Source organism: Mustela lutreola, chromosome 10, assembly GCF_030435805.1.
Source record: "Mustela lutreola isolate mMusLut2 chromosome 10, mMusLut2.pri, whole genome shotgun sequence".
NCBI classification, from domain to species: domain Eukaryota; kingdom Metazoa; phylum Chordata; class Mammalia; order Carnivora; family Mustelidae; genus Mustela; species Mustela lutreola.
In genome coordinates this window covers 19,275,350-19,289,260 of record NC_081299.1, presented here as the reverse complement: position 1 = coordinate 19,289,260, position 13,911 = coordinate 19,275,350, and positions in this window count along the sequence as shown.

Sequence of the window (13,911 nt, the reverse complement as noted above, 5' to 3'; positions counted from 1 at the left end):
GAATTAAAATTAAAAAATTAAAAACCAAAAAAAAATTTAAAAAAAGAAGAAGAAGCGCATGTTTCTTATCTCATTGAAGCCTGTCAATAACTCTGAGTAATAGGTATTAATATTCTCACTTTGTAGGAGAGGAAACTGAAACTCAATGAATCAATATAACCTGCCTAATGTAGTTCAGCTAATATGGCAGAAGCAAATTTAAACTCACATGTTTGACTCCAAAGCTCATATTCTTTCCATAGTCCTAGCAAGGTGTGACTGGTGCTGTCCCCATTTTATCAATAAGGAACAAGATATGTATAAGAAAAAGTCTGTGGAGCAAGACTACATATTCAAAATGATTAATAAATATGACCCAATTGTGATTCCTTTTCCCTGAGCCACAGCTCCTCTGTCATTTTTATTTATCAACACCCCCCAAAGTCCTTGGCTTTGTAAATCAAAGAGCTGGCCAGAGCCAAAGCAGGTCTTTTTTGGGCAGTCATCTACATCCAACCCCCATTTCTGAAGTGTTCTGAGAACTCTGTGGTAAGGTCCAGGGTGGTGGTTTGGAGTTAAAACCCTGACCATCTGCTAACATGTGTGCATTTGAGAAAAGCATTTCCCTCAATGTGTCCATCAGGAAACTAGTTCCATGGGAAGATTAATACATCCTACTATTTTTTTTAAAGTTTCCGTAATGAAATATTTGGAAGATGGTATGTTAACTAGATTTCCTATGCAGGACTTTTCAAAGCCTTTAGTATGACTCATCAGAAAGGGAATATGATGTGTGCAGTGTTCCCATTCATCTACTCAACCACCTAACAAATATTTATTGAGCATCTATTATTTGTCAGGTGGCACTGTTTATATTTATTTATTTATTTATTTATTTATTTATAAAGATTTTATTTATTTATTTGACAGACAGAGATCACAAGTAGGCAGAGAGCAGGCAGAGAGAGAGGGGGAAGCAGGATCCCTGCTGAGCGAGCAGAGAGCCTGATGTGAGGCTCCATCCTAGGATCTTGGTATCATGACCTGACCAAAGGCAGAGGTGGCTTTAACCCACTGAGCCACTCAGGCGCCCCATGGTGGCACTGTTTAAAGTGCTGATATGACAGTGAGTAAAGCAGATGAAATTCCTACCCTCATTGAGCTTACATTCTAGAGGAGAGGGACAGACAATAAAGAAACAATTCAGTAAAATGTATAGTATATAGAGTTCAAACTTGTTAATTTGCTCTGTTACCTCAAGAAAGGCACCCTCGTTTTACCCTTTAAGGGTAAAATGAAGGAGTGGATTAGTTGTTAGACAAATGGTTCTTCCAGTTCTGACCTTCTAAAGTGTTATTTGCATGGTGTGTGTGTGTGTGTGTGTGTGTGTGAGAGAGAGAGAGAGAGAGAGAGAGAGAGAGACGGGGACAGAGAGATTGAGAGAGAGACCCCATTCCTATTTACAGAGAGAAGCAATCTGTTTTCACCCATGCTGTCATCTTCTTCCCACTCTAGGGACTAGGGCTTCCTACATCAAGTGGGATTGTGTACCTCTCACCTCCTACGCCTGTTGAATTGGCAGAAGGAGGATGAGCCAAGGGAGTCCCCTTCCTTCTTTCAGTCCTGCTCCCCATGCGGGCCTTGCTTCACAGAGCAGGACGCCAGGCACTTGCTTTCACCAATAATGGCTTCATTACATTGAAAGGACACGAGAGTGACCTCAGTGAAATAGACTTCCTGACCCCAGCTGACCTCTGACCCTCACCCTGACAGCCTCTAAATCTTTTCCTTCTGACACATCCCCCACAAGGTACAAGCAAGAGGAGGAAATGATGAGCCTGCTTTAGCTCCCTGTGCAGTGACTGTAACTTACCAGATATCCTGTTGCATGGAACTTGCCATGGCCAACCATAATTTACTCCATGGCTACTGATCAAAACTTTCAGTGATCTTCACTGTGACTCTAGACTGGCCCATGGGTCACAACTCATACAACTGTCATTCACCTGGTATCCGTTTGTATGTGCTCATGTATCATGGAGGTAGGAGGCAAGGTATCTAACCAAATGCTGTCATTTCCTAATACTACTTCAGCCTCGGCCTTTAACCTACCCTTTCCTGACTCTGTAGGTACTGTTTATTGAGAGCTGATTATATATATGCCAGGCGTGCACTAAGTGCTTTGCGTGTATTGTCTCTTTCTGTCCTCAACCATCCTAATCTGAGCCCCCATTTCCCTGGAGAGGAAACTGAGACTTCGTGAGTGGAGTTAGGTGATTTGCCTTGACTCACAAATCATAAAGGGTGCACCCCAAATCTATCTCACTCCAATAGTCCACGTTTTTTAAAAAACAGTTAAAATAATGCACGTGTTTTAAAAAAATCAATTAGTATTGAAAGAATTATTATGAAAAATAATAATCCCCAGACTACCCTACCCCTTCTGCTCCCATAAAGCAACCACTCTTTGAGTCTTTTTTTTTCTGGAGGATATTTCCATATCTCTAAGTAATATGCCTGCCCTTCTATTCCTTGATTTATCAATTTTAGATATTATGGATTTCTTATTATAGTAGATGAGGATTTACCTCTCTTATAAGACTTGCCTCCCCTTTCCCTTCTTCCTAGTACAGTTAAATCACTACTTTCTCTTTTCTTAAAGATTTTATTTATTTATTTGACAGAGAGAGGGAGAGAGATCACAAGTAGGCAGAGAGGCAGGCAGAGAGGAGGAAGCAGGCTCCCTACCGAGCAGAGAGCCCAATGTGGGGCTCGATCCCAGGACCCTGAGATCATGACCTGAACTGAAAGCAGATACTTAACCCACAGAACCACCCAGGCACCCCTAAATCACAACTTTCAACCAAACTGATATCCAATGTTTATATTGTTATGATTATGGATGGAAATGTTCAGCATATTACTAAGTTGTATACTAAGTAGGAAAACGTTTCTTTTCTTTACCACATTTTATTTTTCCTAGGCTCTCTAACCACCTTTCTTTCTTTCCTGCAATAGTTGTTACTAAAATATCCTCAATTATTTTCAAGGAATCCATCACATTATCTTTTCCACTTAGCCCTCATTTTTCCCAGAGCCTCTCTCTTGAGGCCTTCCTTCCTGGTTGTTCTCTGGGCATGCTTCTCCGGACAGATTGTCACTCTCTCACCTTCATCACAGTGGTTAGAGCCACTGATTGTTGGACCCATGTCAATCTCTTTCTTGGTCACACTTAAGGAACACATTCTCAAGTAACTGCCTATGAAAGGGTCCATGGGAGAGAAATTTTCTGGACCTTGCAAGTCTAAGTGTGTTGTTTTTTTGTTTTTTTACCCTTGTCTTTTTTTAAAATATATTTTTAAAGATTTCATTTATTTATTTGACAGACAGAGAACACAAGTAGGCAGAGAGCAAGCAGAGAGAGAGGGGGAAGCAGGATCCCTGCTGAACAAGCAGAGAGCCTGATGTGGGGCTCCATCCTAGGATCCCAGGATCATGACCTGAGCCAAAGGCAGAGGCGGTTTTAACCCACTGAGCCACCCAGGCACCCCTCTTTTTTTTTTTTTTTTTTTAAGATTTTATTTATTTATTTGACAGACAGAGATCACAAGTAGGCAGTGAGTCCGGCAGAGAGAGGAGGTGGACGCAGGCTCCCTGTGGAGCAGAGAGCCCAGTGCAGGGCTCAATTTCAGGACCTTGAGATCAAGGCAGAGACTTAACCCACTGAGCCACCCAGGTGCGCTACCTTTACATTTTTGATGTTAACAAAGCCATACCTTTGCCTCTCTGCTATGCTAACCCCTAGCAAAATGAGAAAGATACTTGGCTTGCTTTGAGGACATTGAATTTGATAATGACTTTTCTAGATTCTGAGGTTGTGAATCCAGTTATCAGTGGAATAAAAATTATAATAGTTAATGCTAATTTTGAACGTTCACCATGTGCCGGACAATTGGTGAGTGGTTTACATAAATTATCTTATTTAACCTTCTCACCAAAGTCAGAAGATAGATATGGTTATTGTTCACATTTTTTTTTTTAAAGATTTTATTTATTTGGCAGAGAGAGAGAAATCACAAGTAGGCAGAGAGGCAGGCAGAGAGAGAGAGAGAGGAGGAAGCAGGTTCCCTGCGGAGCAGAGAGCCCGACATGGGGCTCAATCCCAAGACCCTGGGATCATGACCTGAGCCGAAGGCAGAGGCTTTAACCCACTGAGCCACCCAGGCACCCCTATTGTTCACATTTAAAGATGAAGCTGAGCACAGAAGTGTTAAAGTAACTGGTGACACTCATGGAGTAAGTGACAGACTCAGAATTCAAACCCTGGTAGATAGGTTGACTCTGGAATCCATGTTCAGATTCAGTAATTTACATTAAGAGAGGCTTAAAAATTAGTATCTTCAGACTTTATCTTCCTCCCACCCATTTTGTCAATGTGAAAAAAAGACCTAAAATCTAAGTGACTTGTTCAAGGTCCCATTGCTGGTTAATAACAAGAACTAGAGGGTGCCTGGGTGGCTGAGTGGGTTAAAGCCTCTGCCTTCCACTCAGGTCATTATCTCAAGGTCCTGGGATGGAGCCGCGTGTTGGGCTCTCTGGACTCTCTGCTTGGTGGGGAGCATGCTTCCCTTCCTTTCTCTCTGCCTGCCTCTCTGCCTACTTGTGATCTCTGTCTGTCATATAATAAATAAAATCTTTTAAAAAAATAAAATAGGGGCACCTGGTTGGCTCAGTGGGTTAAAGCCTCTGCCCAGCTTGGGTCATGATCCCAGGGTCCTGGGATCGAGCCCTGCATGGGGCTCTCTGCTTGCCAGGGAGCCTGCTTCCCCCTCCTTCTCTGCCTGCCTCTCTGACTACTTTGATCTCTCTCTGTCAAATAAATAAATAAAATCTTAAAAAAAAATAAAATAACAAGAACTAGGAACCCAGGATTCCCAGTATCACCTTTTCAATCAGGGAATGGCTGGGTCAGGGGTCAAATTCAGGATTCATTTCTGAAATTTGGTTTCCCTGTCTGTTTAGTGGGGAAAAAAAACTATATCTATATCTATAAAAGACTTATGTCCCATCAGATTGTGGCTGGGACATATAACAGAAGCATGCATGACACACTGTGGAAACAGTGAAAGCTAACTCATAGAATATGCTATGGAAGTCTTCACAGGAAAGGTGTCATTGCACTAGACCTTGTACAGGACTTTGAAACCCAAGGAAGGCAGAGCATTCCAGAGGAAAGGCACGCAGAAATGAAAGCCAGGACGATTGAAAGTGAACAGCTTTTTTGAGCAACCATCGCAAAGTTTGGTTCCCACATTGGCAAGTCCTCTGTGTTCCTGTGAAGACATACAGAGAGACATGTCCTTCTTTCATTCACCCTTCAATGACACATTCATTCAACATTTGTCCGTAAGAGAGACAGAAAGGTACAGTAAGGATGTTCCGGGTTCTAGTCTTAGCTCTATCACTAATTCTATCACCAAGTGATCTTGAGGAACTCTCTGGGCCTTAGTTCCCTCATATATCAAATAGGAAGAGCAGACATATGGTCTCTAAGATCTCTTCTTGCATTTGTGATAATTGGAGAGTGAGAATAGGCAAAAGATAGCAAAGCGTCATTGACTCCCCTCCTTTGGAGTAAGGAGGAAAATAACCTTTGTTAGTTTCTGCTAAGTGCTGGGCATGGCCCCCTCCAACCACCCTGTGAGAGAGGTGTTATCTCACCATTTCACAGAAGAGAAGATTGGAACTCAGACTATTTGAAACATTTCCGCAAATTCTCCCAGCAAGTAACAAGAAAAAATAAGAGCTAAAATGTTTACCATGTGCTAGACACCCTTCTGTCAAAACATACATTAGCTCATATAATCCTCCAACCTCATGATGTGGGAATTATTGTCTCCATTTTCAAGATGAGGAAACAGAGATTCAAAAATTAAACAATTTATTTGGGATATCTCTGACAGTAAGTGACCCAACTGGGTCTACCTAATGCCACAATCTTTGCTTCTAATTACTAGGTTATACTGCATCCCAGTGAAGACATCTGAGTCTGCACCTCACTGCCTATAAGACACTCCAAAATCAAGGCTTCCAGATGACAGGGACTGGCCCTTTCCTCTCCTTACCACTGGGCACTTGTGATTTGGCCATGGTGATGGAAAAATGACAGAAGGACAGATGCATAGAAGCTGTGCTTTCTCAGGCACCTGGCTGGCTCAGTTGGTAGAGCCTGCAACTCTTGATCTCAGGGTTGTGAGTTCAAGCCCCATGCTGGAAGTAGAGATTACTTAAAAATAAAATCTTAAAAACAAAACAAAACAAAAAACAAACAAACAAAAAAACCCAACCTGTCTTTTTCCCCTGTCTGGCCTCTTCTGAATGCAAGCAGCCCCTTGAGGTTCTGAGAAGAGATGCCCCCACTGTTGTCCAGTTAAAGGAGAGAGTATAGAGCGAAGAGAATGGAGACCCAGGATCCTTGACTCCAAGATTCTCAGGCCAAATTGGACCTTGCAGAATGGCCAATGCTCTCCCAGACCCTGAATTTGACACCTCGACACTAGCCATTTTCTACACTCAGATTGCAAGCCTCCAGCAACTGGGAGTTTACAGCTTCTGGAAACCTTGCCCATCCCCTTATAGTTTGGATTGTTAGAAAGTTCTTTCTTCCATTGAATTGAAGCTGATCTGTATAGCCTTTAACCAAATTGTCTTTAGAACAAGTCCCCTCCCTCTTCTGCAAAGACTCTAGGACCAAGTTTTCTGTTCAAACCCCAGTACTGCCCTTCCCCAGTTGTGTGACCTTGGGCAAATTTGTTAGGGGCTCAATGCCTTAATTTTGGTTGATTTCCCCACTGTTCCTCTGGAAGCTAGCCTGAAGCCAGATTTACCCAGCTTGATCCTCAGCCTCTTTCCATTGTCTGGGCATTACTCTGTACAATGCTTTTGCCACCACAAAGTGTTTTCGCATGCACTGTCTCACCAGACGCTGGAAAACAGGGCTGCTGCACAAGGAGGGAGGAAGGATGGGTGTGTGGTTATCTCAAGTTTTGCAGATGACGCAGGTCTCTACCCCAAAATACCAGACTTACTTCCAAACTTTCACTCCTGACTCCCATCAGGGAGACTTCGGGGGCCTCCATACCCTTGTTCTCCCTTTCTTCCTAGTGTTTTTACGTGCTTACCCTCTGCTCAAAGCACCATTTCCCTTGCTTCACTTTTCCTTTACTTAGTCATTCTTTAGGCTCCAATATAGATATTACTTTGTTCAGGGATCTCTTTGCCTCTACCCACTCGCTAATCTACCACCCCTCTCACTTGTTCTTATAGTAACCTGTACTTCTTTTATTTATTTATTTGACAGAGAGAACACAAGCAGGGGGAACAGCAGGCAGAGGGAGAGGGAGAAGCAGGTGCCCTCTTCCAAGCAGAGAGCCCGAGGACTATATGGCACTCAGTCCCAAGACTGTGGGATCATGACCTGAGCCAAAGGCAGGCACTTAACCGACTGAACCACCCAGGTGCCCCAGTTCCCTATACTTCTGCAACAGAGTATTTTCCCCACTTTGTTATATTTGGCTATTTGTCTTTCTTTCCCATTGACTACCATAATATAACACCATGAAGTCAGGGACTATGTCTGTCTTGTTCATTGTGTGCCCAGAATATAGCACAAAGCCTGGAAAAGAGAGACCCCTGGGTGGCTCAGAGGGAGCTTGCTTCTCCCTCCCTCTGCCTGCTGTTTCCCCTGCTTGTGCGTTTGCACTCTCTGGCAAATAAATAAATAAATAAAATCTTAAAAAAAAAAAAAAAAAGCTTGGAAAAGAGTAATTGTTTACTAAATATTTATTAAATGAATAATGAATGGCTTGCTCAGGATTCTATGGCTAATAATGGCCAAGAGTAGAATCCAGGTTTTATTTCTAAGTCCAGAATTTTTTTTGCCATCTTTTGAACCTAACCTAATTCTTACTCTTAACTCCCACTGTCAGCCCCTGTCCCCACTTAATTCCTTAGAATCTTAGACTGTTTATCTGGAAGAAATGTTAGCGCCCATCTGATTCAACCTCTTTATTTCATATATAAGAAAACCATTAGGGGTGCCTGGGTGGCTCAGAGGGTTAAGCTTCTGCCTTCAGCTCGGGTCATGATCTCAGGGTCCTGGGATCAAGCCCTGTATAGGGCTCTTTGCTCAGCAGGGAGCCTGCTTCTCCCTCTCTCTGCCTGCTTCTCTGCCTACTTGTGATCTCTGTCAAACAAATAAATAAAATACTTTTTAAAAAAAGGAAAGAAATAAACAAAACAAAACAAAACAAAACATAACCGTTAAGAGACTTGCCCAAGGCCACACAGCAAATTGCAGTGGTCCTTCCTGATCGCCAGAACAACTTTTCCAGAACTCACCAATGAGTTCATGGACTCCTAGGGCTTTGTCTTGGGGGTGGGGTACTTGCAAATAATTCCATCAGAGCCCCTGCTTTTTTTTTTTTTTTTTTTTTTTTAAAGATTTTTTATTTAGGGACGCCTGGGTGGCTCAGTTGGTTAGGCGGCTGCCTTCGGCTCAGGTCATGATCCCAGCGTCCTGGGATCGAGTCCCACATCGGGCTCCTTGCTTGGTGGGGAGCCTGCTTCTCCCTCTGCCTCTGCCTGCCACTCTGTCTGCCTGTGCTTTCTCTCGCTTCTCTCTCTATGACAAATAAATAAATAAAATCTTTAAAAAAAAAAAAAAGATTTATTTATTTATTTATTTATTTGACAGAGAGAGATGACAAGCAGGCAGAGAGGCAGGCAGAGAGAGGGGAGGAAGCAGGCCCCCTGCTGAGCAGAGAGCCCGATGTGGGACTCGATCCCAGGACCCTGAGATCATGACCTGAGCCGAAGGCAGCGGCTTAACTCACTGAGCCACCCAGGCGCCCCAGAGCCCCTGCTTTTATGCTCTTTAGTTGTTCAAAAGTCCAGATACCAAGAGTTTTTTCTGAGACATCTCACAGGCAGAAGTTTCAGGCAAGACAGGATGGAGGGGACACATATGTGTTGTGGGGAGAAGTGGGGAGCCAAGGATGCAGACATAAAACCAGGCTGTGCAGCACAGCCCCACGCTGTGGGGTCCCTCGAGGCCCCCACTGTGGCAACACCACTCCCTCTGCCCCTGATGCTGACCTTTGGGGCCAGAGATCAATAACCTGGGACTTTGGCTTCAACCCCCTTTAGCCCTCCAGTGACCAGAGGCTGCTCAGAAGAGCGAGCAGGACTCAGGGTCATTAAGTAACTGTCACTCTTGCCCCAGCCCCACTTGGGGCACTGCTGGGGGAGGGGCCAAGAATGGGAACCATTATGGAGAGACATAGGTATGGTTGCTTCTCCCCACCAGCGGAGTGACTTCTATCTCTTCTTGACCACTACCCTTGCCCTGAGATTAACTCCTGCCCTCTCTGTCCCATCCCCCATATTCTCAGCACTGAACCTCCAACCTCTCTTCAAGCCTCCATCCTGTTTACTGAGCCCCATGCCTTTCTCGCTGATACCCTGTATTTCTCTTAGCCTAATCTCCCATGACTCCTCCACCACACACAGACTGCTGTATAATCTGGAGATGTTTTACTCTTTTTCAGTGAAGGCAGCAGACAGGAATCCCTCAACCATCATTGGTTAAATATCTCAGGTATCTTCTCCTCCTCCACCTCTCCCCAAGAGCATATTCACTCTTCTGGCCCTAACACTAACAGGATCATGTTTCAGAAACACACTCACCCACCCCAGCCCCATCCCCCCCAACTTTCCATGATCCCTGACCACCATTCCTTCCCCACATCCACCCTAATGCCCCAGCCAATCACTCCTGATTGATTGATTAAGGAGGAGGAGAAAAGAGGATCGATGGAGAAATCTGGGACTATTCTTATTCAAAACTAAAGGTCGGGGGGGGGGGGAGGATATTAATTGTGGGGAGGATCAGAGATCGGCACTATGGAACGGGAGAAGGGTGAGGTGGTTCCCATTGTGGGGAGGATGGGTGTAGGGCTCGGACTATTCCCTGGAGGTTGGGAGCAGAGTTGAGGTGGAACTCATAGAAGTTAGAAGGCATAAACCAGCGGGAGTCATAAATGAGGTTAGAATCCCCAGGACTACTCCTCTGACGAGAAATTTACCACCCTCATTCTTCCCCAAAGGAGTCCTGGGTCCCCGCTACGCTTGTGTCCAGCAGGGGGCGCTCTGCATTAACATTTCCCCTCTATTCACCCTCCAGAACCAAGCTCCTTTGTTCATTCATTCATTCAAAAATACTAAGCCCCCACCATGTACCAGGCACTGTACACCAGACGCTGTGCCACTAGATGGCAAAAATGCAAGCACGTACAGACAGACAGACAAACAAGATCCCAGACTTTGTGGTGCTAGCAGAATAGAGTTACAGTGAATAAATAATTATAGTGATTTAATTTAAGGGAAAGATCAGGAAAGCTTTCCTGCGACACTGACTTTTAAACTGAGACTTAACAGGGACGCCTGGGTGGCTCAGTTGGTTAAACTGAGACTTAACAAATGCCTAAATCTTGACCAGGTGACAATGTGGAAAAGAGGGTTAGATGGAGTGTGTAGGGGGTGCGTTTCAGGCAGAGAGAACAATGTGCAAAGACCCTGAGGCAGGAAAGATCAGGACCCCTTCAGAGGGAAGGAAAGAGGCCAGCATGGTGGCTGCATTCAGCTTTGGTCAGAGGTTTAACCCTTTGTATTGTGGAACACACACAGCTGGAGCCCTCAGCTTTCCAAGGCTCAATTTTCTTGATAATTGCTTTTTTTTTTTTTTTTTTTTTTTTTGAGAAAGGGAGGAGGGAGAACCAGCAGGTCTCTAGGGCCTTTCTAGAGTAACCAAGTTGGAAGAGAGAATTTCTGTTCATCCCCTTCCTAAGCTCAAAACTTTTTGTCTAGAAGGGGCAGAAAAGAAGCAGATTTAGTTTTAGTAGATTTAGTAGATCTAGAAGTAAATTGAAGCTCGGGGCCCCTCCCACAGCTTTGGGGAAGCCACATCACATGCTCATGTATTTTTATAACATGTGCACAAATGAGTGGCACCTGGGTGGCTCAGTCAGTTGAGCATCTGCCTTCAGTGAGGGTCGTGGTCCTGCCCATGGCAGACTCTCTGCTTGGCAGGGAGCCTGCTTTTCTGTCTCCCTCTGCTTGCTGGTCTGCCTACTCCTGCTCTCTTTCTCTCTCTCTCTCAACTAACTAATTAAAAATCTTTAAAAATAAATAAAGTACACAAATGAGATATTTTAATCACAGCTGGGAATTTGAAATGTGACATACCATCAGCTACTCTGTTAAAAATTAGTATAGAAGTATGCCAGGCAGTTAAAAAGTACAAATATTTTGTGGCATTTGTGGTACTTTTCAGATTTTAAAAGATGCGATTTATCATGACTTCTTGTTTTTTTAAATTTTTTAAAGATTTTATTTATTTATTTGTCAGAGAGAGAGAGCAAAAGCATGGAGAGCTGCAGGCAGAATAGGCAGAGCAGGCAGAGGGAGAAGCAGACTTCCTGCTGAGCAAGGAGCCTGATGCAGGACTTGATCCCAGAACACTGGGATCATGACCGGAGCCAAAAACAGATGCCCAACCAACTGAGCCACCCAGGTGTCCCTTATCATGACTTTTTTTTTCTCATTCTAAATAAATATTCACTAGGGGCATCTTGTTTTCCTTTGTTTAAGAGGACCTCCTAAACTGTAAAAGCTCCCAGCCCAGTAGACCTGGATCTGCCCCAATAGGACTCCAGAGCCCCGTCTTCTGGCTCTCCCATCTTAACTAGCCCCTGAACCCTTCCTCTCCCTTTGCTCAGTCTCTCCTACCCCTGTGGTCTACACTCCCTGGGTGGATGGCTCATGGGTAATGAAAATGCCAAGGGAATAGAGCAGCCCTTTAGTTCCCAGGGAGAAGCACGTGGAGGGGTACACAGTGCTGAATTGCCCCATCGCCAGCCCCTCCTGAGCTGGTCCCCAGAAGAGGAGCCCTCTCGTACACTCCAAGGTCTTTAGGCTGAAATGAGAGACTGTGGGAGTGCTGCTATCCATCCTCTCATTAGTTCCTTCCCTCATCCTGTTGACCCATCCAGCAGCTCAAAGAGGCTTTTGTTGGCTTTGACGTCCGCTTTACAGGTGTGTGCTAGTCCTGAGTCAGAGGCGTCTCAGACAGATCTATTTCCAGGTTGTGCTGCAGACAAAGGGGGCTGAGTCTTACTCACTGGAGTCCTGTAGATATTTTGAGATGGGGGGAGGGGAGGTGAGAATGGTTTGAATGATATGATTTCTTAGGCTCTGAGCGAGGAGTGCAGCCCCAGCACTGGGGGATACTGATCCTTCAGATCCACATGGAAGAGCCTTGGGCCTGAAGCTTGGAGATCTGGGTTCGAATCCACCACTAACTTAACAGCCTACAGAAGTACCCTCATTTCTCTAAACCCTTGGACCCACATTTGTAAAATAAGGATGTGGTAAGACCTTCTTTTTCAACTTCTACCTGAAGAGCCAATGAGATAATTGAGGGTCAAATGTTTCAACTTTTTATTCTGAGAGCATTCCAGATTTATAGAAAATCCGCAAGAAGAATAAAAGAAGTCCTGTCTCCCCTTTACTCAGATTCTCCAAATATTAAAAATCTACCTTGGTGTGCCTGAGTGGCTCAGTCATTAGGTGTCTGCCTTTGATTTGGGTCATGATCCTGGGGTCCTGGGATTGAGCCTGACAGGGAGCCTGCCTCTCCCTCTCCCACTCCCCCTGCTTATGCTCCCTTTCTCGCTGTCAAATAAATAAATAAAATCGTTTTTAAAATAAAAATAAATAAATAAAAATCTACCTCATTTGATATTTCCTCTCCTCTCCCACATCCTCTACACTTAACTATTTCAGAGTAAATTGCTGACCTCATGCCCATTGTCCCTAAATACTTCAGAGTGCTTTTCCTAAAAATGCAGGGACATTCACAAAGATAATCATAATACAATTATCAAAGTCAACATGCTATCATGCAATCTGCAGACCTTACTCGAGTTTTTTTTCAATTTTCCTACCAAGATTCCTACCAATGTTTCCTACTATTTCTAACAATGCCGTTTCTTGTCTAGAAACAATCCAGAATTTAATTTCCATTAAATTCTCAGACCTCTATCCCTTTAATCTGGAATAATTCTTCGTATTTTTTTGGTTTCTCATGACCTGGCATTTTAAGGTTTATTTTCCACCCCGTGTGGGGATCGAATTCACTGAGCCTGAGAGATCAAGAGTCCTATGCTCCACCGACTCATCAGGAGTCCCTCACGACCTGAGACTTCAAAAAATTATAAGCCAGAGGGCACCTGGGTGGCTCAGTGGGTTAAAGCCTCTGCCTTCAGCTCAGGTCATGATCCCAGGGTCCTGGGATCAAGCCCCACATCCGGCTCTCTGCTCATCGGGGAGCCTGCTTCCTTCCTCTCTCTCTGCCTGCTTCTCTGCCTACTTGTGATTTCTGTCTGTCATATAAATAAATAAAATCTTAAAAAAAAAATAATTATAAGCCAGAGGGCGCCTGGGTGGCTCAGTGGGTTAAGCCTCTGCCTTCGGCTGGGGTCATGATCTCAGGGTACTGGGATCAAGCCCCACACTGGGCTCTCTCAGCAGGGAGCCTGCTTCCCTGCCTCTCTGCCCACTTGTGATCTCTGTCTGTCAAATAAATAAATAAAATTCTTTAAAAAAATAATAAGCCAGTTATTTTGCTGAATAACTACCCTTCAGTTTGGGTTTGTCTGATATCCCCTCATGATTTGATTCAAATTTTGCCATTTGGCAGGCATATCACAGAAAAGATACCCCTCTCGCAGTACATCGCATCAGGAAGAAAATGTGATTTATTTCAACAATTACATGTTGAATTTGAATTGTTTGGTTGAGGTGTCAGATTTC